A 14,234-nucleotide genomic window follows, 5' to 3' on the forward strand; every position below is an offset into this window, starting at 1 on the left:
CGGGGGGTTCGGGCCTGGGCGCCAGAGCCGCAGCCGCCGAGTTGGCCATCGGCTGCTTCCTCCCCCCGCGGCAGCGGGAGCTGCAGCAACGGCTGCTCCCGAGTCCCGCTGCCCGGGGGGCGAGAACAACCACCGCCTGGCCCCGTGGGCTGCCCCCTTACTCTCCCTACCGCCCGACTGAGTCCTGCCTGCTCGGGGCCAGGCTGGACTCCCACTCACCCTGGCCCGCACTTCCCCTGTTTCTCCCAGGCCTCCCTCCAGCGCTGGTGGAGGAAGGGTGGGTGTTTTTTTTTTTTTTTCTCCGCCCTGCCCCCTCCCGCCACACTCCCTCCTGCCACGCCCCCCCTCCCCCCGCGTCCCGATATTTGACTTGGGTGATCTGGTCACTCTATTTAAATAAGTGTTAACAAAAACAGAATTTTAAACTGAGTTAGTAAAAATAAACCATTAAATGAATGGGAATGTTTATCTTTGATATCTCTGTGCAAACAACTTAAATTTCAACCATAAAAAATCAAGAAGCAGAAAAACATGAAAATGATCTTTTAGGCTGCCATTATAGATCATGAGGAGGGGACTCTTCCTTTCCTCCTTTGCAGGTCCCATTTAAAAGGGCTAAATCAGAACCCAGTAAAAGATTTATATAGTGGCGTTTTTGTTTTAAAACATATTAAGATCTGTGTGTGTGTATGTATGTATATATATATATTCCCCCCTTCCCCCCCCACACATATGTATGTCTTTTATTAATGTAGCCTTAAACTTACATCTCATAGACCAGGGGTTCTCAACCTTTTTGTTTCCAAGGCATGCCCTCCCCCCCAACATTCTATAAAAACTCCATGGCCCACCTGTGCCATAACTCTTTTTCTGCCTATAAAAAAACAATTCCAGTGTTAGTCCCTATGCCATAGAGGGCCCCGCAAAGCTCAGTTGCTCAGGCTTTGGCTTTGGCTTCAGCCTCAGCGGCGGGGCAGTGAGGCTCCAGCCTCAGGCCCAGTGAGTCTGATGCTGGCCCTGCTTGACAGCCCCCCTGAAACCTGTTAATGGCCCCCTGGTTGTGAACCACTGCCATAGACAATATTTGCTGTTTTTAATGTAGTTCATGAAAGCTGAGCTTTAGCTATAACAAACTGCTAGAGGATTGCAGGGGAAAGAAGAGCAGGATATGACAGCATCTAGGATATCCAGAGATCTGAACTAAATCTGGGGAAGGGGGAAGAGAAAAAGGATGATACTGTATTTAACCAAATCAAGTAACAATGGAAACAGGTATCTGCTACTACCATTTAATAATCATTTCTCTCCTTTCCCTCTGTTAGAAAATACATATTTTTAGTAAGGCTGTCAAGCGATTAAAAAAAATAATCTCACAATTAATTGCACTGTTAAACAATAGAATACTATTTAAATATTTTTGAATTTTTTCTACATTTTCAAATATGTTGATTTCAATTGGAACACAGAATACAAAGTGTACAGTGCTCACTTTATATTTGTTTTTGATTGCAAGTATTTGCACTCTAAGAAAACAAAAGAAATAGTATTTTTTCAGTTCACCTCATGCAAGTACTTTAGTGCAATCTCTTTATCGTGACAGTTGGACTACAAATGTAGAATCATGTACAAAAAATAACTGCATTGAAAAATAAAATTTTACAGCCTGCAAATCTACTCAGTCCTACTCCTTGTGAAGCCAATGGCTCAGACAAAGAAGTTTGTTTACATTTGCAGGAGATAATGCTGCCCACTTCTTCTTTACAATGTCACCTGAAAGTGAGAACAGGCATTTACATGCACTGTTGTAGCCGGCATCGCAAGATTTTTACCTGTCAGATGTGTTAAAGATTGATATATTTCTTCATGCTTCAACCACCATTCCAGGGGAGATGCATATGACTGGTTCTGCTCGATAACAATCCAAAGCAGTGCGGACTGATGCATGTTCATTTTCATTATCATTATCTCAGTCAGATGCCACCAGCAGAAGGTTGATTTTCTTTTTTGGTGGTTCAGGTTCTGTAGTTTCTGCATCGGAGTGTTGCTCTTTTAAGACTTCTGAAGGAATGCTCCACACCTCGTCCTTCTCGGATTTTGGATGGCACTTCAGATTCTTAAACCTTGGGTTGAGTGCTGTAGTTATCTTTCGAAGCGTTTTGTGAAATCTGCAGTGAAATTGTTCTTAAAATGAACATGTGCTGGCTCATCATCCGAGACTGCTATAAAATGAATTATGTTGCAGAATGTGGGTAAAACAGAGCAGAGGACATACAAGTCTCCCCCAAGGAGTTGAGTCACGTATTTATTTAGCAAATTTTTTAAATGAGGGTCATCAGCATGGAAGCATGTCCTTTGGAATGGTGGTTGTAGGCTCTGAAGTTTTATATTGTTTTGTTTTTGAGGGCAGTTTCTATTTCTTTTGTTTATCATTTTTAAAGTGCAAATATTTGTAATAAAATAATATACACTTCAATTTTTTAATCATAAAAAATTCTTTGTTAGTCACGTGAGTTAACTGCGATTAATCGACAGCGCAAATTTTTAAAAAGTTTAAAACTTTTTTTTAGAGATTGTGTGCTTTATAGATCTGTTATAATTGTAATTGACCAATCTTCCATCCTCCAGAGGAGAGGGCTCTTTAAAGAAATTGAAACTCCTGGTCAAATATTATCCCATAGCATAAATGCAAGTGAAAACAACACCTTGTTATATGGGAAAATTATTTACAGAGGACATGAAGTGATTTCAGGAAAGTCAGGTGGTTCAGCTATAAACTAGCTGCAAAGACAATATATTAAAAAAACCAAAAAACCCTTAACTCCATAGAAATGAGGGGAATTTGGTAATTGAAAAGGTGAATCAAGACAGAGGCTTGCTCTCATTGGCCAAAGTAGCAATGATTTACTGGTATTCTAGAGCTGTTTCATTAGCATCTTCTAGCCCAAAGGGACGGGTCTTGTTTTCCCTCACAATCCAGAGTCTCTATACCAGCCAACATGAGTCATAGGATATTGACTTTCACAGATACATGTTCAAGTTCAAGCAGTCCTCTACTACAATCTAAGAAGTTTGATTCTGCATTAGTGTTCTCCGTCTTCTCTCACTAGATTTATTGCAGTTCCTGGGGAAAAGTGCAAGAGGGATTAAGTGGATAAGATCCTGTATTGAAACTTTTATGACATAGCTAAAATTCCCATATCTGCAGGTCTTAGGGCTCACTTAATTAGAGCTACAGTTGCTTTCATGGCTTGAGTTAAACATATCCCTGTTATAGAAATATGCAGAATAGCTGTGTGGTGGTCAGTAAGTGCACTTACTGTACAATAGCCTCTGAACTTAACATCCTGCTCTGATGCTGGATTGAGGAGAGCAATGTTTGTTTCTGGTTTAACTAAGAACTCCTCAGCCTACCTTCTCATCTGGCCAGTTCCGCTCATTAATCTCCTTTTTGAGTGGAAGTGCACAGAGGTCCTTGAACAAGTAAGAGGTTACTGGTAACTGTGGTTCCTTGGGAGTTGCTGCTGTATTCACACTCTCCACCCACCCTCCCCTTTGCCTCTGAATTCCTATATACCTTGCACTCTGAGGTTTAGGTGAGGAAACTGAAGCAGTTAAGGACTGCACTTTCCTTATGATCTCAGGTGCCAATTGTTCAGCAGCATAAGATGGAGCTCATGTAGCCCCAACGGATATAGTTTTTCAGAAAGTTCCTGGAATTCAGATGCCAGGGGGCACCTTTCCCAAGAATACGTATAACTACAAGGCAGCTCTTCAAGAATCACAGTTACTGGTAAGAAACTTTTTTTCGTTTTCTTTTTATTACACTTTCATTTTGTGATCAGTTGGCAAAACTATTAAGTTTACATGATCTACTTGAATACAAAATAGGTCAGCTTTATTAAGCAAGAGTTTGCCTGTCCTGCCCTTGTTAGCTTTGGTGAGAAACGTGCACATTAGGAGCTTGCTTTTGGTTGCTTGAGAGCACAGGAAACTTACTTCCTGTTAGAAACTGTTAGTGTTTTATATTGAATCATTTCTATTTCAAGAAAGGAGCAATGAGGTTAATTTCTGCTCATTCTGCTGTGGTTTTCTTTTTAGTTCATAGCACTAACATGAAAAGCTGTTTGGCTCCATAAGGCACTACTGCAATACAGTCAACATCAGGGCCCCATTGTGCTAGGCACTGTACAAATGCATAGTAAGAGACTGTCCCTTTCCCTAAGAGCTTATGCTCTTAAGTACACAACACAGAAAAAAGATTGGAGAATTGGAAGCGTTATATGAGCAAGAATTGGAAACCGAGGCCCCGAAAGATTAAGTGACTGGCCCCAAATCACAAAGGAAATCTGTGGAGGAGACAGGAGCAATTTAATTCACATCTCCTATGTCCAGTCCATTGCCTTAACCATCCTATCTTCTACATTGTCAGCACAATTCTTAAGACTTTCCCAATGTAGATTGTTGCATGTGGTCTTTCTATTTTAAAACTAGATAAAATGGGACACATTTAATTTTTGTGAAGTCTAAAATATGTAATCCTCTTCAAATTTAAAAACAGGACTCAGTTTTGGAGTTGAAAATGTGACCTATTTGGCAAAAAATCCATTTGGGCAATGTTTTCTGCATTCCTAGGAAGTATATTACTAGTTTATGTAATGCTAAATAGTTTAAACAAAAAATGCACTGTGTTTTTTTCTAGGGGTTTCTGCACCAGCATGTGTACTGTATCTCTGATCAAGGCTTGATAAAATAAATTTGCCCATGGGAGTGAGTGTGGCTGCCCAAGCAGTTATCTTATGTACAATTTAAATGTTTACAGTAAATATAAAGCTCTAATCTGTACAGATGTGGAGAGAACTTTCCAGATATAAAGCAGTATACTGTTGTCTTTCTGAGTCTGCAGTCAGACTGCTCTGCTGCTGTCAGTAACTTTGATAGCAACAACAGTGAATTTAACAAGACTGTGGTCCGTGTAAGTGCTCTTATTCAGAATTTAGTAAGGAGGATGTCACTCAACAAGAATTGTCCTCATCCATAGGTGTAATTTGGGGTTATTCATATGGAAAGTGGACCTACAAAATGGAGGTTGGGGGAGGCATAGAATAATAGAGAATTCTTCTCTTAGATCTCTTAGATTTTGAGTCCGGTTGCTGACATCCATCATATTCCATTACCCAAAAGTGGAAACCAATACTTCCTGGGCTCTAAGAGTGCCTTTCTCCTAGGAAGCTGCTTCTCCATCATTACTGCAGCCATATGTGTTCCAGGGAAGAGAGTTTCTAGAGCAGCATTGTGATTGTATTGTGGGTTATAACCTGTCAAACTTGAACTTGTGATATTTAGATTTAGTTTAGAATATATAAATCTGTTTGCCTGCCACATCATAACTTTTATCTTGTTCCATTAAACCAAACACATTAACGTTTCTGACATTTTAAATTGCTACGATTTAGGAAGGGAAGAATTTAAATTCAAAACTGCTGGTAGTGAGAGAGAGAGAGAGAGAGGGGAAGGTGCTAATATACAAGAGTAAAACTAGGTACTGAAGAGAGTCCTCATAAACTTCTGTTGTCTAGAAGCGACTAGAAAGTCAGTAGGAAATGTCTCTGTTTTCTTTTGGTAATAAAAAAGCATGTTACATCATTACATTACTGTCTGTGTGCGAACCCTGCCCCAAAAAATAGTTGCCTCATAAAGATCTTTTAATCTGAATGGATCACTTGACAGGTTTTACTAGATTATTACTATGTCACTTCACAAGTGTTCAAATATATGATGTATCAACATCCAAATATTTATTATTTGGTATATGTGAATATTTTTTCTTATAGGCAGCTCATTTAAAAAAATTGGGGTAACTTTTAAATTTGGTGTACATTTTGGGAGTGTTTATCATGTCTTTAGGCAGTCATTCTAATACTTGTGCTATTTGCTCTGGAATGTGACTCAAGTTGATAATTCTTAGTACCTGGTGGCTAATTTGTACAAGGTATGGGAAGCTAATTTGGCTTGTGGATGGTGTCATACTAATTTTTGTGTACAAAACCTTTGCTATCAAAATAGCACATGACTAGAATGGGCTAAAGAGATGAGAAATCAAATCACTTCTGTGGTTCATTTATGCATTTCAGCATCAGAAAAGGTACAACTGAGTAGCATGTTCATTCTGCCACTGGTACTCTGGGGATGCCATTTTTACTTTTGTACCTCAGTGCCATCTATCCTCACAGCACAAGACAAAAATACTGACACCCATTTCTGTTCTATATTGTGGTACTAAAAGGTGCTGAATGACTGTCAATCTGTCTCTGAGATGAGACTGCTAAAGTTACTCTTGTGACAGAGCAGAAATTCTATATTAGAATACAAATGGTGCTGTAAAGTTGCTGTTTGCCATATGACAATATATCAAAGCTCTTTAGCATCTAAAAGAGGGTATGTTGAAAAGACACCAGGCCTAGATTTTAATCTGAAATTACCCTCACATTCAGGCTGTGTCAAAATCTTTGAGTCTTTTTGCATAACATATCTAAGATATGACCAGGGCTGTCCCTACCAATTATGGTGCCCTACGCAGCCCAAGCACCTGCTCCCCCCCTCCTCCCTCCCATGGAGGGTCTGGGCTGAGCTCAAGGCCTGCGTAGTTGGGGAGGCAGGAGCTGTGGAGCGCTGCTTTGGCTACAACGTTCTATATTCTGGATTTTTTTTTTCTTCAACAGCAAATATTTTAACAAAACAAGCATATGAATTTTTGAATTTAGTTAAACATTCAAGTTTTTTTAAAATCAGGTTTGTTTTTGTTTGTTTTTAACTAAAATAGTTAAATGAGTTTAAAGAAAAACAAAAATTAAATTGACTCTGTCAGCCAGGTCAACATGAGAAACTTAAAATATTGGCTTCTGCACCTAACTCAGTCGTCTTCACCTTCATTTTCCTGTTTGTTCATAATCTGGAAAAGAAAAACAAGCATTGCTGCTTTTTCAGGTCCCAAACGATTTCTCAATTTGGAATGAATTGGTCCAAAGGAAAAAAATATTCTTTTCTACATGGGCAGAAGAAGTCACTGCTGTTAAAAGTGAGATTATCACTTCAACAGTCTCTGAATCCAAGTGCTTACGTGAGTTCCACCAGTTCACTGGTGTGACTTGCTTTAAAACATCATCAGCAAACATATATTTCTTGAATGGGTCACCCTTAGCTCTGAAGTTTATTATAGTTGGCATTACGGAGGGATGTGTGATGGGTTGGGTCACAGAGACCTCCTTGGAACTGTCACCTGATGCACTGAGACTACCTCTGAGCCCATTTTCTCTGCCAGTTTGGGCCTCCAGAACGCTGCCTTGTTAAGCCAGACACGCCAGTCTGTTCCATCACAGAGCCAGGGTCTGAACCATGTGCCCCAAAGCTGCAGATATAACTGAAAACAGCTTAAGAAGTGCTCTTGTCTCCAGCACGCAGACACCCAGCTCCAATGGGATCCAAACCCCAAATGAATCAGTTTTACTCTGTATAAAGCGTATACAGGGTAAACTCATAAATTGTCCGCACTCTATAACACTGATAGAGAGAGATGCACAGCTGTTTGCTCCCCCAAGTATTACTTACTTACTCTGGGTTAATTAATAAGCAAAAGTGATTTTATTAAATATAAAAAGTAGTATTTAAGTGGTTCCAAGTAATAACAGACAGAATAAAGTAAGTTACCAAGCAAAATAAAACAAAACATGCAAGTCTAATCCTAATACATTAAGAAAGTGATTATAGATAAAATCTCACTCTCAGAGATATTCCAATAAGCTTCTTTCACAGACTGGACTCCTTCCTAATCTGGGCCCAATCCTTTCCCCTAGTACAGTTCTTGTTAGCTCCTGCTCAGGTGGTAACTACGGGATTTCTCATGATTGGAACCCACTTTGTTCTGTTCCACCTCCTTATATAGCTTTGGGACAAGGCGGGAATCTTTTGTCTCTCTGGGTCGCCACCTCTCCTTCTCAATGGAAAAGCACCAGGTTTAAGATGGATTCCAGTACCACGTGACATGGTCACATGTCCTGTGAGACCCCAAGCCTTCATTCTTTCTGGCCTGACTCACAGGAAGGCTTGCAAGTAAACAGAGCCATTTACAACTAATTGCCCTAGTTGATGGGAGCCATCAAGATTCCAAACGACCATTAATGGCCTGCACTTTGCATAATTACAATAGGACCTTAGAGTTATATTTTATATTTCTAGTTTCAGATAGAAGAATGATACATTTATACAAATAAGATGACCACACTTAGTAGACTATAAGCTTTGTAATGATACCTTACAAGAGACTTTTTGCATGAAGCATATTCCAGTTACATTATATTCACACTCATTAGCATATGTTCATAAAATCATATGGATTGCAACGTCACAGGATGATTGCTGGACGTCCATGTCATAGCCAACTCCTCTTCTTCAGCAGTTAAGGTTTAACCTTGGTACCGAGTATTGAGAATATTTTCAAGAAAATGAGCTGGAGATAGTGCTTGTCCCATTCGTTTTTTTAATGCTTGTAATTTAACTCTGTCGTTGCATATTGCTCTTTTTAAGATCTCACTCAGTTCCTTCCAAATTTCAACAGTGTCAGCAATAAAACAGCTATTTCCCTGCATTTTGTTCAAGGCTACAGAAATAGGCTTCAGGGTACTCAGCGTGTGTTGAACATTTCTCTTAAGCCCAATGTTGAGAACTTTGGCTGTGACAGTGACATCTATTTTTTCATGATTTTGTTCACAAACTATCATCAAGTTAGGCCAGTTCTTGATATAGTGCTCAAAACTGTCCACTACTGAGTTCCATCACACGTCTTGTGGGAGAGTTAGCTTGGTTCCTCCCACTTTTTTCAGAGCAGCTGCTGCTTCAAAGTGGTTGTTAGGGAAGTATTTTGCAATTTTAACAACATTAGGCTTTATTTCTGGAACACCGAAGTCTTTGGCTAGTAGGCGCATCAAATGAGCGTCGCAACCGTATGTTATTAGCTTGGGACTCTCTTCTAAATAGTTTCTTCTCATCTTGGGTATGTTTGCAGCATTGTCTGTGACCAAGCTGCATACTAGACATTTGAATTTTTTTCCAGAGTTTGTTATAGCTTTTACTGCTACTTCTTGTAAGTATTCTGCTGTGTGTGCATTTCCTGATGTATCAATTGTTTCTGTAAGGAAGTTATTCCCTTCTTCTGTTGTCACACAGGCACATACAACAGGATCATTGTGGACATTGTTCCACCCATCACGACTCAGGTTAACAATTTTACCCTCTAGACCTTTTGCACACTGCTCAATTTCTCTTTTATACACTTTATCCAGCAGTTTGCCTGCATCATCTACTCTGTTGGGTGGACTGTATCCTGGTCTTAATGACTGAACCATGTTAATGAAGTGTGGGTTCTCAATCATACGGAAAGGAGAGTTTGTTGCATAAATAAACCAGGCAATTTTTTCATCAATTACCTCTTTTTGTAATCTGCTGGTTCTTATCACAAACTTATCTATGGTTGTTTCTGGATGATGGAGATATTTTTTCTTTTTGCTATAGGTGATATACTGTGGCTATGTGATATACATTGTGTGACTGAAACACTGTCATTGGCAGATAACTCTGAAAATATAGAAAATGATGGTGATCTTGAAGGTGGATAGTCTTCAGAATCCTGTATGTTGAGGATGGATTCTCCTAAACAAAATAAGTCAATGCAGTTATTTAATTACACCTCTCTCCCCAATGCTGTCCTTGGCAACCAAAATATCTTACCATGTTATAGGTGAAACCGCGTAATATCGAACTTGCTTTCATCCACTGGAGTGTGCAACCCCCCCCCCCCCCCGCGCTGCTTTACCGCATTATATCCGAATTCATGTTATATCGGGTCGCGTTATATACAGGTGTTTTACCACCATACTGCTGATTTAGTTTACTCATTGCATTCACTGATCCTCATTACTACTTTAAAGGTGAAATTGTAAAAGGAAGTATCTGCCTATTTCATCTTTTTTTTTTTCTTTCTCTTTTTTTTTAAATCACAACTGCATCTATAGAGCAGGGGTTCTCAAACTGGGGGTCGGGACCCCCCAAGGGGTCACGAGGTTATTACATGGGGGGTCGCGAGCTGTCAGCCTCCACCCCAAACCCTGCTTTGCCTCCAGCATTTATAATGGTGTTAAATAGGGGGAAAAAAAAGTGTTTTTAATTTATAAGGGGGGTTGCACTCAGAGGCTTGCTATGTGAAAGGGGTCACCAGTACAAAAGTTTGAGAACCACTGCCATAGAGTAACAACTATATTTCTTGCTCAAACATGAGAATTCAAGAATAGTCCATAAGGAAGACAGGCAGTCGTTAAGAAAAGTATGAAATAGAAAGTTTACCAAACTGAAGATCCTGCATGTTCAGACATGTTCCTTTCATCATCTTCAATGCAGCTTACTCCTGAGAAAGAACACTTCTCATAATGTTGTTTCATTCGGGCAACCAGGCCTTGCACTGTTTGCATTATGCACACATGCCAGTCTTATCCACAGGTAGAGGAACTTCATTAAAATATTCCCAAACTGGGTCTCTTTTATGGCCTGCTGTCATTATAGCTTTTCTCTTCAAGTGAGAGAATGGTATGGTAGATCTCAAATCAATGAAAGCTACGCTCAGAAAGCCCTCAAGACTTCTGGAATATGCTGCTCAAACAGTTTCGTTTTTGTTTCTACTGCCTGTCCCTCCCTTCTCACATTTATCTCCAGATATTTCTTCTCCTCGTCCAGATCTATTCTGCCCCCAACAATCTTCTATTCATTGAACTTTTTGAAACTTTGCACTTTAGAGAGAGGTAAGGGATTGACTCTGTGTACACAAATTTGCAGAAGGACAATAGGCTTGAGGTCTGTTATTTCTCACCTCTAGGGTTACCGTATTTCCACAATCAAAAAAGAGGACTGGCGGGGGAGGAGCCCCACTCTAGCCCTGCCCCGCCCCACCCCCATCCACTCCCTCCCACTTCCCACCCCCTGACTGCCCCCCTCAGAACTCCCAACTCCCCCCTGCTCCTTGTCCCCTGACTGCCCCCTCCTGGGACCCCTGCCACTATCTAAGCCTCCCTGCTTCTTGTCCCCTGAGTACCCCCTCCTGAGAACCCCCCCAACTGCCCCCCTAGGACCCTACCTGTCCCCTATTCCCCGACCCTTATCCACACCCCCACCCCATATTCACATCCCTGCCGCTAGACAGACCCCCGGGACTCCCCTACCCTATCCAATTGCTCCCCGCCCCCTGACAGGACCTCCAGAACTCCCGACCCATCCAACCCCCCGCCCCGTCCCCTGACCGGGGCCGGCTTTAACAAATGCCTAGGAATCGGACTGTGCTCTGGCCGGCGCTCCTGCCAGGGTTGCGGGTCTTGGGGCCGGGCCAGAGCCGCTGGGGCCGGGGCTGGCGCGCTCAGCTGGAACCGGGGCCGCTGCCCTGGGGCCTGAGCCGGGCCGGAGCCGTTGGGGCCGGCGCCGGCGCGCTCGGTCGGAACCGGGTCCGCCGCCCTGGGGCCCAAGCTGGGGCTGGAGCTGCTGGGGCCAGGCCAGGGGTGCTTGGCCGGCGCCGCTTGCCTGGGGCGGGGCCAGCGCGCTTGGCCGGTGCCCCGGGGCCCGAGCCGAGCCGGGGGGCTGGGGCTGGAGGGAGCCGCGCCACGCCTCCCTGGAGCCATCCTCCTCCCGTCCTCCCCCTCGCCCCAGCTTACTGCTGCTGTCTGCTTGCCCCTGCTTCTTTTCAGTCTTCCCGCGAACATCTGATTCGCGGAGTGTTCAGGGGAGGGGAGGAGCCGGGAAGGGCATGCTAAGGCTGCGGGGGATAGGGGGAGCCGGGAAGGGGCTTTGGCTGCCGCGTGGTGCTTGGCCGCCGCTTTTCGATCTATAAATAGCCGACCAGGGGAAATCCCGGACATTTTTAGATTTTTAGAAATCCCCCCCGGACTGCTATTTATAGATCGAAAAGCTGGACATGTCCGGGGAAATCCAGATGTATGGTAGCCCTACTCGCCTCTCTATATTATTTATTTATTTAAAAACATTTTTGCTATTAACAAGCATGTTATCTCTGGAGACACAAATCCACAGTTTGAGAACTGCAAAACTAAGTATCTCTGATGGTATCTTCTAGACTGAGCACTGAGTCCCATTGGGTAGATAGAAAGATTAACCTAAATAATCTGTACAGAAGCCCCTGAAACCCCATAAAATTGGGTCCCTAATCCATGAACTATTGGAACTCATTTACAAAACTTTTCTTAACCATTACATGAATATATTATCTCATACTATAGAATTATAATTTATCATCCCTATTCCATGATGAGATATTTTTGAGCTATAATGTATCTTAATTAAAACTATCTTTAGATAAAATGCTTTTTGAGGAAAAAACTTACAAAAAAAATCCAATTTAAATAAAAAAAGCTGTTTTTTTAAAAAATCATTGACTTTTATCCACCGTCAGTTGAACAGTGTTTTATTGATATATTTACCATTTTAAGCAAGTTTGAAGTCTACCAGTGCCTTTAATCATTATAATAAAATTAATAGAATTGCAGTTTGTATTTGTCTGCCTTGGAATGTAATCTACAACTTTGCTGCATACAGTACAGAACTGCACATTATCATTAAATGTTGTCCTTGCCAACCTCAGTGACATGGTTTTAGATGTTTAAAGTTTTTGGCGTCTTTTTCATAACTTTAATTACTCATGTCTGGAGGCTGAAGTGAAATTTGAAATGCATTAAAACAGGAACCCCTATATAACGTTGAAAAAATCTCCTTATGCCGGAAGCAGTTTATTGGAGTATGTTTAGCTATGTACATTTTAAAGTGCATTCAAAAATCAACTACAAGAGGGGGAGGTTGTGCACACTGGTACTTTCAGTAAAAATTTAGTTAACAGTTAATATGTTTTTATTTCTTCACAAAATGTAAAAACTAAAGTTCTTTGCAAAAATGCAAATTTAATGTTTTCCTATGGCAAATGGATTTCTAGGATCCCTGCTGATCAGTATTACCTCATTTCTTGTGCTCCCCTGCCTTTATCCACCTGTTGTCTCTTGTCTTATACTTAGATTGCAAGTTCGAAGGGGAAGGAGTGTCTCTTTGTTTTGTGTTTTGTACAGCAGAACTGGGGCTCCTACATTGTACCTCAGTACGAATAACAAATAACATTGAAGTTAATCAAATAGCAACTTTGTCTAAGGAAAACAATCTTGCAGGATAACATTTCTTGAGGAGACAGATTGTTTTTACTGGACATTTGTGTTCCAGAAAGACTTGATTTGCTGGTAGAATTCCGATTACTTAATAATCAATGGTAGGTTTCAGAGTAGCAGCCGTGTTAGTCTGTATCCGCAAAAAGAACAGGAGTACTTATGGCACCTTAGAGACTAACAAATTTATTTGAGCATAAGCTTTCGAAGAAGAAGTGGGCTGTAGCCCACGAAAGCTTATGCTCAAATAAATTTGTTAGTCTCTAAGGTGCCACAAGTACTCCTGTTCTTTTTAATAATCAGTGTAGCACAATCCTCTTATTGTGTAGTCCTGTCCTTCCCATTTCCCTTCACGAAGCATATGCAAAAATTCACTAAGTGGAGTTTCACTATAATGAAATGAGGCCTACTTGGCAAAATATCCTCCCGCCTCCCTACCAAATATATTTGGAGTAGTGGTAAGGCCTCGTCTTATTCCCTATAGCTTTGGGGCCTTTATCAGCAGTGTTTGCATGGGGCCTTTTACAAAAGCCCAATCTACTTCCTAAGGGAGTAGCATCAAAAATATTGCGAGGCATACTTATGGTTTCTCACCATCATGGGGGTAGTGGCAATTTCTCCTCCCAGCTTTTCAGCCAAGCCTTGTCTATATTAAAATATTTTGTCTTGCAGCAATGGTGCAACTATGGGTGCTAGCAACAGTAGGAGTTCTAATGTAGACAAGGGTTGAGCATATTTGTAATGGTGATTAATTGTTGCATTCAAAGAAGGCGGCAATGAAATTTTCTTCTAAAGTGAATCTTCAGTGAAAATCAGAGCAGTTCAAATCCCCTGAAGTGCATTGAAGCTCTTTCACTCCACTTCATTTTAACAGGAATTTCTCTATAATAGAGTAATATAGTAAGTGAGCTCCAAGCACTTCTATAGCATGTTATATTTTCAAAGCATTGTACAGACATTAATGTTGTAGTTAGTGTAATA

General features: G+C 41.2%; 1 protein-coding gene across 4 annotated transcripts in view; it reads left to right on the forward strand.

Annotated features, from left to right (window-relative positions):
* Positions 1-14,234, forward strand: part of RABGAP1L (RAB GTPase activating protein 1 like) — a 544,030-nt gene that overhangs the window by 72,875 nt on the left and 456,921 nt on the right. The window lies entirely within an intron of this gene.

This window comes from Trachemys scripta, chromosome 8, assembly GCF_013100865.1.
Source record: "Trachemys scripta elegans isolate TJP31775 chromosome 8, CAS_Tse_1.0, whole genome shotgun sequence".
Lineage (NCBI taxonomy): Eukaryota > Metazoa > Chordata > Testudines > Emydidae > Trachemys > Trachemys scripta.